The sequence below is a fragment of the Pseudochaenichthys georgianus genome, chromosome 8 (assembly GCF_902827115.2).
Source record: "Pseudochaenichthys georgianus chromosome 8, fPseGeo1.2, whole genome shotgun sequence".
NCBI lineage: Eukaryota > Metazoa > Chordata > Actinopteri > Perciformes > Channichthyidae > Pseudochaenichthys > Pseudochaenichthys georgianus.
Window position 1 is genome coordinate 22735068 of NC_047510.2, and position 14849 is coordinate 22749916.

Here is a 14849-nt window from a genome sequence, read left to right on the forward strand (position 1 = left end):
GAGAAACAGGCCCAGCAGTGGTCGGGAAACTCATTGACCTGCATGCCAGTTTGACTGCACCATTTATGAGTTTAATTCAGGTCCCGTCTTACCCCCTTCTCCCACCACTTACACACACCCCTCTGTCCTCCCTCTCTCTCTTGTACTTGCTTTCCATGAGCTAAGCAGCATGTGAACACCTGCTATTTTAAATGACACACTCATTGTCGTGCAGAGCTGGAGGTGTAAATCATTGTGGGCCACTGCGCGAGGCAGCAGAACATAAATGACTGACACCTCTGACCTGCTCACGGAGAAAGGAGGGCAAAACAGAACATGTGCTCACCGTCCAGGAATTCATCTTTCACTCCCCCTTTATTATTTGAGCTCTGCACAACCGCAGACACCAACACGTTAGTTTGGAGCATGTCTACTCAGACAGCAGAACAACATGATATTTTTCATGCTAGTGGAAAACAAATACGACTAAAATCAAAATGACATAATGATACACTACTTTAAAGAAAACATACAACAATCTCCAAAATAATAGTACATAATTAAGCTATTTAATCACTGGAATTGGTAAAAATGTTTTTTCCCCTAATTTTAGACATTGCTATTTGAAATTGGTTTCACATACACACTTACAGAATTCAAAATGTACACTGTCCTCTGCAGAGTGCATGTCAGGTACATGAGAAAGTCCGTTTTAGCAGATATGTGCATGTGACTATGTGTGAATTCACAGAGCATAAACGTAGTCTGATGCTGTGAACATGTGCCGCGCGGGGGGACGGGACGTGCAGGGCCGTGGTCTCTATAAAGAGCTCAGTAATCCCTGGCTATGCAGCAGAGGTTTGAGGCGACAACTCCAGGGTGAGAGCCCTGCGACTCGAGCCTCCCTTTCTCTCATTGTAGAGGGTGACACTCACACAAAGGGAGACACACAATGCTTTGTCATCATTCTCTATTGTTACACCGCTAATCACCTCTCTTCTCAACTGCCAGGCCTGCAAGCCACTTAAGATATTGAATGCATTGCTGTCAGATGGAATTTCATTCATTTCATCTGAGATGGTCACTGTCGGGAAGTAACACATGTTCTTAACGAGTTACAGTAATTAATAGTGTAAGGAAATGCATTTTGAAGTTCAGTAATTACATAATAGTCATTAATATCAGAGACAATGTGAACATGGGACTTAAAGAGTGCTGTACGCAGTCACAGGCTGACGTAAAGTTAGCTGTTGATGGTCAGAATACTTCCTTAAACGAAGCCTGGCTGCTCAGTAAGCCATAAGGTATTGATTAACGGGTGATAAATAATACAATACATACAGTATGACATTTGTGTGAGGAGACTTCAGTGGTGTTTGAAAGCATATTTGATCAGATGTGCTGAGTAAATAAATTAAGTAATGAGTAATGCAACCAACACATGTACTGATAACTAGTAGTAGTAAGTAGTAAACTAATGTATTTGTTTCCAGGGAGTAACATGTAATCCACGAATGACTACAGTTCTTAACTGGCCCTGTCATAGTGTTGTGTTGTGGACTTAAAGAAAAAAATAGATGAAATAAATAAATATGATAAGGTGATCTTTCATGCGGATATTTAGGTGTCACATTTATCAAGTTTGAAATAGCTTGGCTGTAATAGCTTCTTCATACTCAAACAAAGCTGCTGGTGATGACACAACAGTACTGGAAACAATACACAATAAAAAAAGAGGTAGAGATTTCAAAATGTGTACAAATAAATGCATGAATTGGCTATCTGGGAGTTCATGGTATGCTTATCAACATCACCTGGACCCTTAACGCCACCTCACTTACTTCCACATGCTTATATTTAGGCTGCAACCCACGTGTGGCAGGAAACACATCAAGCCTCCCCTGCTTTTTCCTTTACATATGTGATGAACTGCTTGAACAAACCCAAGCAGAATAGACTCAAGACTGTGTCAGAGCTGCAGTAAAACAACAGGGATTAAGTGTGATTGCGGTGAAAGAAATACCTCAGGTTTTGCTGTGAGTAGTGTGAGACCGTTGATAATTCTTTTTTTTCCTTCTCCTGATCTAATCACTCCAGTATTCCTTTATTACCAAGCCTCTAATGAGATCACTCTGCACCGCAAGTAAAAGCAGTGGCTTTGTCTCTGTGCACAACAGCATCAACCCTACCCGTTCAAAGTCTCATTAAAAACAGATTGTGCTGTTGCTCAGCCTGACTCCTGAATCCCATTAAAAATACCCTACAGAAGTGAAACATCATTAGTGAGTGAATCGGCTTTAGTAATTAACTCTCTCTCCCACTGCCAGCCATTGTGTTTATAGTTCTCCTTAAAAAAAAAGCCCTCCAGGGCCCAATGCGGCGAGACCCAAGTCCTCACTGACGTAATGTTTTGGTTTACCTGCAGTCCTGCGGGCAGGAAGTGAGAAAGAGCATTTAGATTATGTGTGGTAGGAAAACAGGAAGTTAAAGTTAAATAAACAGACATTTGGGTAGATAGCTAAATTACCCAAAGCCTAAACAGCCAACAAGGGACTCCATTGTGCCTTTGATTGAACTAAGAATAACACCAAGTTCCCAAGTTGGGATACTTTAAAGATTACTGTGCTTTGTGGTGTACAGTATTTAAAAGGTTTGACTTCTATTAGCTCAAAATGTAAAAGTAGAATATGAAACAGAACCGAAATAATGATATACTGTTTATACTTAAAATAACTTAACCGCTGTATTCTGTTCTCTTTAAGTGAACATTATATCACTTTAGTTTCTGTCTTTATGGGATGAATGTTTTATTCCTCATATGATTCTCAAAGTTCAACATTTTTAATGGAGTTGTATTTAAATAATGCCCTCTTTTAATGCTCAGGTTTTTCTTTCCCTACCGCCAGTTTCAAAGAGCTGGCCTGATTCTGTCTGCGCTGTCAGGGCTTCAAAGGCTGTGTTTCATGGAGGGGCTCAATGACGTCCAGTGGCAGTGTTTCAAATCACCTCTGGTGCAGTAGATATAAAGATAGCATTCATCTATTGACTGCTTTATGTTCCCACTGTGGCACAGATAACTACCTTACTGTCCCAGGACAACAGGGCCTGTGTGGACCTTTGTTGCTCTTCTGCCAGTGGCACAAGTGTGCATTTCAGCTCAAGTTCATCCAAGACATTAAATGCTGAAGGGCTTGTGTGCATATGAGAGTCAGAGAATGACAATGGTATGTTTGCAATAGGGAAACTAATACTGCAACAGGAAAATGTTAATGTGCTTGATATAATTTGCTGATATTACAGGCTTGAGACATTTATCTTAGAGGAAATTAGGACAATGGCTCTTTTTTATGAGAGAGCTTTTCACTGAGTCTCCGATGTAAATGTGTAATGATATGTAAGGAGAGAGGAGAGCAGGAAGAGATAGAGGTTAAGTGAGACAGCGTGGGAGACAGAAAGTGGAGGAGAGGAAACCAATAAGAAGTCGAAGAGGCTGATAAGAAAAAGAGGGCAGCAGGGGGAGTATTACGAGATTTGATGCACAGGTGGCTTGACATGCACTGTACTGTATGCCATGTAAGACTGTCTTGTATTTACATCAACAGGAGTGAGTTAAAGAAAACAGCTGGAGAAATGGCGATCATTCTCACTGGGTGATGTGAGATGCCCATGTCTTTGACTTGTATTTGAATATTTTGCAGCAGCCTTGTTTCAGTTGAAAGCTGTCGTCATGGTGCTGCAGAGTTGATGGAGAGGAGAGATAGACAAGCTGGCATGTCCGCACCGCTCTCTATCTCTCGCTTTTTTGTCCTTACCCTTTTTTTCTCTCTTCTCCATGTTGATCTCCGCCCTGCGATAACACACACGGATGGGAAATCAAATCCCTGAATTACCAGCAGCAGCCTCCGTCTCTTTACATCTCTCGTTTCCAGACTGAGAACAAATGGTCTCATCAGGCTATATGATGAGGCACAAGCGTCTGGTTGTGGGTGCCGGCCTTAAGTGCGGGTGGCATGCTCTTTCAGTGGTTGGTGCTACTAGGTGGCATTGCATGGTCTCACGAGGAGTCACATAAGTGTTCTGTCAAACTTCAGAGCTTCTGCACAATAGGGTTGCTGCACTGATTACATCATGCTGATGTATGGGGATTTATGAGACAGAAATAAATAAAAGATCCACTTGGAAATACACTTTTTTTTTGAGGGTTTTTAGCTTTTAAAAAATTGGGATTATAACAGTCTTATATTAGAAATGTTAAGTTGAACACAAATTATTTAGTGTTTGCTGCATGTGTGTTTGTTTTGAGGCATTATTTTCTGATCTGTTATCCCATAAAGATTGTTATGAATGTAAAGAGGAATAAACACCCCGGTAAAGAAAGCCTGGTGGATTAAGGAGGTATCAGATGGGGGGCTTGAGGTAGAGAAGACTATTTGGGGGGTAGAGACAGACAGAGTCAGTCATGTTAACACCTTTTTTTGTTACAGGTAACGTCATCAATACATTTTTCTTTGTAAAATATGGCCTTCTGACCTGTTTTGTCACTAATAGCATGGCATAGTAACTAATGTCGTATTCTCTTTTTTGTCTTTTCTATACTAATACAAGAATTACAGTTGAAGTATTTTTCCTCAACGTTGTCAGATAAAGAAATAATTCAGTGGGTGCAGAGCAAACGTTAAGCTTCCACGTCCGTGAATAGCTCTTGACAACGAGACCAAAAACAACAACAGACGAAGCAGACGCCAGATAGTCCCAAGAAGATGTGCCGTTTTTTTTCTTCTCAATGCTATTCTGGAGTGTGAATTCGCGTGATGAGAGATCAAAAGCAAATTTCTGCAGGCTCACTGGAGTTACAGAGGAGCCATTGTGCAAGTGTGTGGCCCTTGGAGCAAGGCTGGCTGTTTGGTGGGGCCCGCGTGTAGCCAGTGCTGCCTTTGTGCTGCTTTACGAAACAACTCTCACTGACAAGCCACAGCACGGGAATTCACTGCTGCTGTGAAATCTCAAGGGCTATTGACAGGAGCACTGCGATCAACCAGCCACTGACCTCTCCGGTGTCCAAACATTTTACATTTACACAATTATGGTCATTTACGTACTTGTTCTTCATTGTATTATCATTGCCAGGAGTTGCAGGGTGTCTCCACAGTGTCAGCATTGTGATTCATATCCCGTTGCACTGGAATGCACCGATGACTCGCTTTATGGTCTAATTGTCACGTGGTGGCAGATGACCGCATGTCTTCAGTGATTCTCTCGGCTCCAGGAGCTTAATGAGTTATAGCTCAAGTGTGTTCCTACTATGAGTTTAAAAATCCAAATCAGCAACTTTAATTGCATCTAAAAACTTCCCAGGGGACGAGGTCGCAGCCTTTTGTTTTCATGTCAGGGCTGCGATGGGGAGCCGGCCAGTCCCCTGAACGTCTCCCAACTATCCCAGTGTCACCTCATTGACCTCTCACCTTCGACCCCTGCAGAATAGTGGGGTCGCTGTTCGACTGACAGCGGCTCCTGTTGCGACAAACAAGGCAGCAAGGCGGCTCTGGCTGCATACGGCTGACCAACATTCATATAGATGCACAGCTGTGCAGACACACTGGGCTTCCACACTGGCACACATAGACAAAATCACTCCACAATACCTGACATACCTGTTTAATCGCTTTTTTATCTGCTGTGGCATTGCAGGGTTTCACCTTGGGAAGTGAGAAGGAGCTGTTGAAAGCCTGTCTGGCATATGTTATTTTATAAGGTCATTTTCTCAGAGTCCTGAGCGTGCGTTTTTATGTCTACGATATCCAGGTGATGGTCGCTCTGAATAGCTGCCAGTTACTTCGGGGTTTCATTGTGTAAAACAAATGTTTCTGTTTACAATCTAAAATACAAGGGAAAGAGGAAAAGGAATATTCAGTATAATGCAAGGATTGAGAAAAGGGAAGTTAGCGCAGATGTGTGCTTCCTCTCCCTATACTGTAACGTATTGTCAACGTCAGTGTATGTCGCAGAGGTCTAATGGGTCAAAGTAAAGAAAGGCTATCATGCTAATGAGAAGTGTGAAATGACCTTCCCTTCTTCTGTTTCTCTCGCCTCCTCTGTCCCCTTCTGCCTCCAGCCAATCAGATATCCTCTTTGTTAGTTTCCTCCCTCGTATCCTTCTACGGCTGAACTATCTTTTCTCCCTTGTTTCATTTTCAAGCCGTATTTTTTAAGTTACATTATTTCTGTATCCACCTGTTGCCTCATTGATCTGTCAATCATTTCTTCCTCTCTTTGTCTTGTTTTCTTTTGCTAGCCAATAGAGCAGGGAGAAGAAGCGAACAGTGTCTCCTTGGAGGTATTCTCTCACTCCATTTCACTCTTTCAGTTCCCCTTCTTTTTTCCTCCTGCTTTTGGCGGCCCTCCAACACATTTTAACACCCATCACGGCATGCTGGGCATTGTCCAACAGATGCCCTTGAGAAGGACATTCCTGTCTGGCACAACTTCTTTTTTTTACGCCATTTATACTCAAATATCTGAGCCCTGCACTGAGTACATCATGCAATCAAACTCTTTTTGAAAATAAAACGAACACACTCGTCTTGCATGGTCGCATGACTGGAACTCAGTGAATAATAAAAAACTCAATGCACATTGTTGCAAATACAAAAAATCATTGTGGTAAAATGTTAATATTACAGATTCTTGAATTTCATATTTCTTTATTGTGCTTTTGTTAACTTGCCGTTATATAAAAGATACTTTTAAGTTCAGAATGTACCTCTTTATTCACCCTACGGAAGAAGAAAGAACCACTTCTGCATAATAAGGACAAAATGTTTCATTATCAAATGAGATAGAAGTCAAGGGAGGGTATTCTGAGAAGTGCTCATTGAAGAAACCAGCCATTAAGGGAACACTGGAGCTATGTCTTTCATATAAAGAGCCCTATCAGACTGTCGCTTTGGAAATCCACTTGCTGTGCAGCTCTCCTGCTTGAGAAGCTCTGGTGAAAAGATGGGAGGGAGTGAGGGAGGGCGGGAGAGAAGACACTGTGTTGAAACGGACTGAAAGACAATTTGTTTGCCTGGTTTAAGCTAATCCAGGCACATCTTAAATGAAGTGTGAACATCAAAAAGTACAGTATACTCGACTGCATATCCTTCACACCCTATAAGTGGGACTAAATGAATGTTTTCTCCTCCGCCTAAAAGTAGCCTGCTCAAGTTCACCAGATGTATATTAGTTTGTCAGCTGGCTCTTGGAGAAACATAGATTCAGTGCACTTGTATATTTTCCTTGGGTTTGTGCATGCTTGCTTTTCAATCCATACCTCATGACCATGATCAGATTTAAAAGAGACTACTTCACACGTATACAATTAACACCTGTGAGCTGCAGAATGCCACCTCTATTGCTGCATATCAACAGGAACGAGGCAACAGGGAGCTTCACTTATGAGAGCTACACTTAGAAACACTTAATACTGTCATCAAAGCCGGTGCTGGGGCGGATGGTTCCACTGTGACGCTGTGTGAGTGGGACGAGGGAGCGGTGTGAAGAGGTTGGTGGAGGACTGAGCCGGCCAGAATGCTCAGCACATGTTGGGGAACAGCCAACAAACACCATCACAGTGTATTTACACTTTAGCTCAATAATAAACTACTACCACCATCTTCAATGGTCCTTTCTGACAAGGATAGTAAGCTGTATTTACACTGCAACCCAGCAACCAAGGCACATCCTACAAATGCTGCATATTGTATATTTTTTGGACGTTTTAACTTTTAGTAAAGGGAGAAACAATGTGACATCATTCAACAAAGTTCTTTATTTTTAACTAAAGCAATGATGTGTCATGAGCGCAGGTTTGAATGACTGATTTGGCCACAAAGTGCAACCGAACACTGAAAAATAACTTTTAGGCTACCTAAATATTACAACAAACTTTTACAAACTAAAAATGTGGAAGGGCAAAAGTTACCTTTGAATTACTGGGCACTAGAGATTATTCTCAGTACAAAGTTCATGGAAATCTGTCCAATAATTCTGAATGCATGTCATCATTAGGATAATTGTTTGTAGAAAACACAAAATACAAGATACAATATACTAATATATGTCACATTTTAAGTAAAAAAAACAACACAAAACAACATGTACTGCGAATAAGCGAGAACATTTTTCCATGTCATTTGGGTGAATTGACCTCATAACCTTATAAACTCCAAGATACGTTTTTCTGTGAACCACGAACCAACAGTGTTTCCTCTTCTGTGATTGAGAGCCAAGAGGTGGACTGAGGAAAGACAAGCTGTGCGCTTTTTTAACTGGGGTTAAGAGGGAGGGCCTTAAGTCGACAAACTCAACCAGCGTGACCATCTGAAGTCTGAGGTTGTTGTTTGGATTTCAGACCGAGCACCTGTTGACGGTGGAGACATGCAGACATGTATTGACATTATTGAGACAAAAGGATATCTTCCTATTCTCATCTAACAGATACACCCTGAAGCGTTTCAAATTGATCTTCAGTCCAGGCTAGCTTTTCTCTCAGTTTATACAGCGAGCGATACTCGTCCAAAGCTTTGGTTTTATCTAAAGCAGCAGTGAAAGTACAGGACCACAGGCGTAAAGCTGTCAACACGTGGACACGGTCTTGGAACACAGCCTGGCCTGTCCCCACAGCAACTTTATAGGAATGTTAAACGCCCCCCGCCACCTCAACATATCTGCCCTCTGTATCGTATTTTCCCCTTGCCAGGCTGCTTAATATGCAGGCTGCGATTCCCCGCTACATTCCTCCAGATACATCTCCACTCAGGATCTTTCTAGAACAAAGCTGTTAAGACTTGTTGGGAAATGTACTTTCATCTATACGCTTGCCCACCTATGTTTGGCTTTTTAAGTTGTTCTTACTGATATCAGTTTACACACTGAAGAATGGTTGCGCTGTTGATATGAGCCACTTAAATTGTCTGTGTGTGTTGGTTCATGTGTAGAGACAAAGTAGTACTTGTGTGACAGTGTGTGATACCACTTCAAAGTGTACAAGATGGGATGGGCTAGCTTGTCACCATGAGAATGTTGAGTCTTTGATGTGTGATTAAAGGAGGGATGTACACCTTTATGTAATCAGTTCCAACAGTTGACAGCCTGCGTCCCACAATGCACCACTTGTGAGAGAAGATTTAAAAATGCTTTTTGATCATCTGTTGGTGCCCTCCTTGTAGCAGGCAAAGCAGTGACACACTACAGAGCTCACTGGCTAAGTGCGTCTCTGTCAGACAAATTCTTGTGTTAGCTTTGCAGGATTAGTCAGGTGAGAGATCGGTGACCGGTGTACAGAGAGGGAAGACTTGGTATGTTGGAATCAAATCAAAGAGCATGGACACATGGACAAGAGCAGGAGAGTAATTCAAACACACAATTGGTGGGCAAATCCTTTTGAGCTTTCTAAATGATTACTCAGCAAGGGATAGGAAATACAAGAGTGCTGCCTTACACCCTGTGCAACGTAATCAAAGCAACCATCATAACCCGGGCAGTCTAATAGCATAGCGATAGCATGTGATAGCATCAGAGGCGGCTTTTTTGAAACGCTAGCCTGGGCTTAAGCCTCTCTATCAACATGGACATCAGCCAGAACCTGGCTATGCAGCCACGCCAATTTTGTTTTACTTTGTTCTGCTGCTACCTTCTCCATCCCATATTTATTTTCCTGCTTGATACTCTCACTTTAAAGTGGAGTGACACACAAGCTGGGTTTTCCAGCACAGGTTTCCTGTGTTTGGAAGAGGGGGGCAGGGATATAAAAACAGGGGAAGGGGTGAGAAGGTCACATGGAAAGAGGGAAAAATAGGTTGGAAAGTGTGGAGGTTAATTGAGAGGTAAATCTGAGGATTGACTTTTATATTCCGGCATTTAAAGTTCAACCTATGATCTCAGGAAGAGTAGACGGCACTATGGTGATAGGATTGGGAGCTGAACAGAACAAACAAACTGTTAAAAGAAATGTCATGAAGCTAAACATTTCCTGACATTACCCTTATGTAAAAGTGGCTGAGCTCACAAAGTAGCAATGTAGGTGAGTTGTAACAAGACCCTGAAAAAACTATACAAATCCCCCATGAAGTCACACTCTATCACCTATTCCAGAGACTATACAAACAAGATAGTACCTGGATAATCTCTAAACATGACATAACAGAGATGTCGTCAGGCAACAACCACAGCAACCATATCTGAGAGATGGCACTGGACTCCAAGACTTTATCAGCTCTAGATGAATGAAATCAGACTTGACTGGTTTTTGGATTTGTGTTAAGGTGTAACAGCTACTTTAAGGAAGAGCACACACGGCGTCTTTGTGTAGTACAAAGTGGAAAAGATGGGGAGGATGATGCTGGCCAATCCCAACTGATTTAAGGACAAGAGACAGTTCCTCAATCTTTAATAACCCTTCAAAATATTATGAAAAGATGAATACCACAAATGGAACATGAAATCATACAACATTCCTGGGACAGGTGTATCTCGGTTCAAACTGGGATACACAAAATGCCAGAAAAATGTTGTATCCTCACAAGAAAAATTGCATTGAAAGACAACACACTATTTTTGTGTTTAGCTGATAAAGACCTCTAGCAGCCATTTGAAGTGTGAAAGCATTATAGGTAGAAGCATGACATTGAAGTAGTAGAAGTGTCACATTGTCATAATGAAGAGGAGAAGAGGGGTCATCAAAGCAGTGACTTTGATTTTCACACAGGAGTCTGATGTTTCTAATCCCATTTTAATATAACCATCAAGTTATGTCCTTTTGACCATGAACACAAGTCTCTTAGTGAAGAGCAAGAGACATTGTTTGGTCAGGCCCTTTAAAACGGCGCATTGGAGTGTTTTCTAGTGTGACGCTTGGTCAAGGTTTGGTTAGTTGTAGGCATAAAACAACGTGGTTATGTTCATATCATATCCTAACCCTAACTTCAATTAAGAATTTGTTGTGCCTAAACCTAACAAAAGCATACAAAAAGAGCTGAATAATAATTCTGTATACAGGCTTCATTGTGAGGATTTGTCTGACCATTACCTTGAGACACTTGGAACTTATTTTACAATAGAGAAGTAAGCGATGTGGTTCTTTGTGAACACAACATTCAAAGTCAAAATATATTTGGGTTCTACCTTATCCGTCTCAGGGTCGCTCAAGGTCACACTCACACAGAGTACACATTGTTGGGAATGGTTGCATATGTTTTTCTCATTTCAATCCCACAAATCTTTGAGCTCTCTCTCTTTCTATCCCCCCTGCACTTTCTGTATCCAAAATATGCAGACAGCATTTTCCTCCTCTGTCTGTCTCTTATTTGGCCAAATACTGAAGATAACACTGCAGGCTCCTACTGTACATGGAGTTGCTTTTCTCACATACTTTTTATCACAAGGGGATGCAATGGAGGAAATAAAGTGCACATGAACAAATTATAAAGATATTTGTGCTGATACTTTGAGAAAATTGCCGGGGATATCAAGTACAAAGGCACCGGTGTCCTCATGTGAAAATGATGCTTCAATGCCTTTTATTTACGTCTAGAAAAGAGGCTTAATAATCGTCTGGCTTTTTGTAGGTATAAACCAACTTCCATTACTCTTCAAATGTCAAAACACAGAGGAGGTATAACATTACCGTCTACAACATCCGCAAGCAGAACACACTCTTCTCTACACCCCTGTTCTCTTCTCACGCCCTGCTTCCTCCCACAGTTCCTTCTTTTATCCCTTTACCAGTCACAATACATGATATCCTCTCCCTCCCTCATGTGTTCGCTGCTTGCTTTCCCTTATGCTACTTTGGTAAAAACGTTCTCTAATTCATTTCTTCTTGATGTTATTGAAAATCGTCCCAGTCAGAAACTACTGTTGTGTAACAGAACCCAATGTTGGTTCAACTTGCACTCTCAGGAATATTATATATCCACCACAGTTATTGTTTTCCAGGTGCTCAAAAAAAAAGAGTGTTTTCTTACTTATTTTCGAAAGGACAAATGCAATATTCAGGAGTCTCTCGTTCCTGATGCTTTACAGCTCATCGTAACAGTTTGAAAGTAAAGGAAGTTGAGGCCTAAAAAACTATAAAGCACAGGAGGAAAACAGACACACTGAGGAATGTTATTGTGCAGAAACCTGCTAACGTATCCCAATCTGCTCCAAGATATTAGTCAACACGTAGCAATTGCAAACCAACAGACACTGTGCAGATGGATCTCACACACAGATATGACACACACAGGGTTGAAGAGGACATTTCCATAAATTACTTAATCGAAACATCCGGGGAGGAAATATTAATTGTGTCTGAATCTTTGATTAAATTCAGACGGCAGACCTGTGCAGACGTGTTGTTGGTTAAGCCGTCTGCTCACAGAAATTAACATTGTGAATTGTGAAGGCTCAGCTAAAAGAAGGAATGTGTTTGTTTCCTATGTTTGTGTTTGAATCATCTAAAAAAAAACTTGTAGAGGATTATAGACAATACATTTAAAGTAGAAGATATAAACAGCACATTTTTAAGATGAAGATGCAGTGTTTCCCACAGAATTTGATTCTATTTGTGGGGGCACCGCAACCTCCCGGCAAGAAAAGCAAAAGGCCCCTTAACCTATTTGGGTGGCCCATGCAATACATGTGAGTTCATGGCTACAACAACGTTCTTGTTGCTCTGTGTTGCATTGTTAATGAGTGAGACACACCAGAGTTGAGGATCTGTGGGGTTTATTCTCCCAGAAATATCATTTACAATGTAGGCATTTAGCAGACGCCTTATTCCAAAGCGACTTACAGTGACCAATTACAGGGACATTCTCCCTGGAGTAACTGAGGGCTAAGTGCCTTACTCAAGGGCACACTAGTAGTGGTGTTCCAGGCGGGATTTGAACTCGCAACCTTCCGATCATCAGCCCACCTCACTATCCATTATTTATTTATATAAAAAAGAAAGAAAGAAAAAAAGAAATAGAATTTTTTTTTCTTTTCATGAGATCCATTTGTGGCGGACGATATTTCATTGTGGCGGCCCGCCACAAATAAATCAACGTATGGGAAACACTGAGATGTACACCAGGCTCAACCTTTGGGGTCTGGGTTGATGTTTAGCAGAGCTTCTTCAATGTATCTCCGTTCTGGCTGCAACAAGCCATTAGAATGCAGTGAATGCATTATAGTGTATGGCAAGGGTTTAGCTCCTTCCAATTAATATACAATCAAAAGAATACAAACCTGCTTTGGCAAAGACTCAGGAGTACATTCAAAATCATCATTTCATCAGATTGTATGTTGTGTAGTGGACTACCATCGCACAACATACAATCTCCTGGGCAAAAGCTGGTATCTTTTCACCTAAAGGACGCCAGGGACCGAGGGAGTGCGTGTGATGGAGCGGCAGTGAGCTGTGACCAACACAGAAAGACATGCTGAACACAGGAGAAAGACAAGAAGAAGAGGGAATGTGATAGGTGCGATAACATCTGCAGAAGATACAAGTAGTGTGTAACATATTGAGAAAAGTTGATGAAGATGACACAGAAAGCAAGTGAGCAAAGCAGGAAAGCAATGAAACAAAATAGCGACAAACATCAGCAAAACAAATACAAAGTGAAAGACTGATTTCTCAGGGTCGTAGTCTGTTTTAGTTTACAATCAGCGTGTTGCAGTGTCTCTGCCGGTCTGTTCTGAGTAAGAATTGTTTACGGCTGTCAAGATAACATCACAAAAACACATCTCTGGACTCACGCTACAGCCTTGAGCTACACTCATGTTTACTCTCTCTCTCTCATCACACAGAGTACAAAAGTGCTGCTGTAGACATTACATACGCCTGATGGAGATGTCTGCAGGTGGTGCATCATATTTACAAAATGAGATAGATGTTGTTCTTTGATGACACCACACAGGAGGCTAAAAGGTTACTTTGTTGGCGCGTACATATCCAAAAACATTATTAATTTCCAGAGTTAAAATACAACTACTTACATTGAACCATACTTAAGTACAAATTAGTTTATAGAGTATGTGCTAATGCAGTTGCAGTCTGGAAGGGAAATATTGCATTTTTGTTTACAAGTAAACATTTATTCAAAGGAAGATTTATTCAGTGATTGGGAATTTACCCCCCCAAAAAAACAATGTTTAGACTCATAAAATGCATCCCATTCAATCCTCATTGATGCACCACTATAAGTGTGCAAAGTCTCTTTATCGGACGAATTACCTGCCAGATTGCTGGCATATCAATGGCAGACACCGTGCCCAAAGAACAAAAACATGTTCCATAGCGAGAGTGAATCTGAGGTTTGCCTTCAATCGCTGAGTATCGTAGCCCTCGCTGAGCTGAGAAGGAAGGGCCAACTTTCAATATTTCAAAATCAAATCAAAGTTTATTTATAAAGCACATTTAAAAGCGATTTTTGGTCGGGCTGTACATGTAATAAATACTACAATCACATAAAAACACATTCACATAAAAACACACATATATATATGCGACTTTACGGATAATGTTTGGCAAAAAACTAATATGCAAAATACTTACTTTTACTATGCGTACGTCTAACATTTTCTTAACAATTACATGTTAAAGTGATATTATAAAGCAGGACTTTTTACTTTAGTCTTCTTATTTTCTATATTGCATTAATTTAAGGAAAGAATATGAATATATAGTATATTTTGCTTCATAGAAAAAACAGGGGTTTCTGGTAGTGGTTGTTAATGACTTTAAGATTACAAATAACGTAAAGATACTGCCCTCAATTCAAAGCACTATGTCATTTATTCTTCAAATGTAAACCTTTTGTTTTCCTCTGTATCAGGGCAGATTGATGTGCTCATTGATC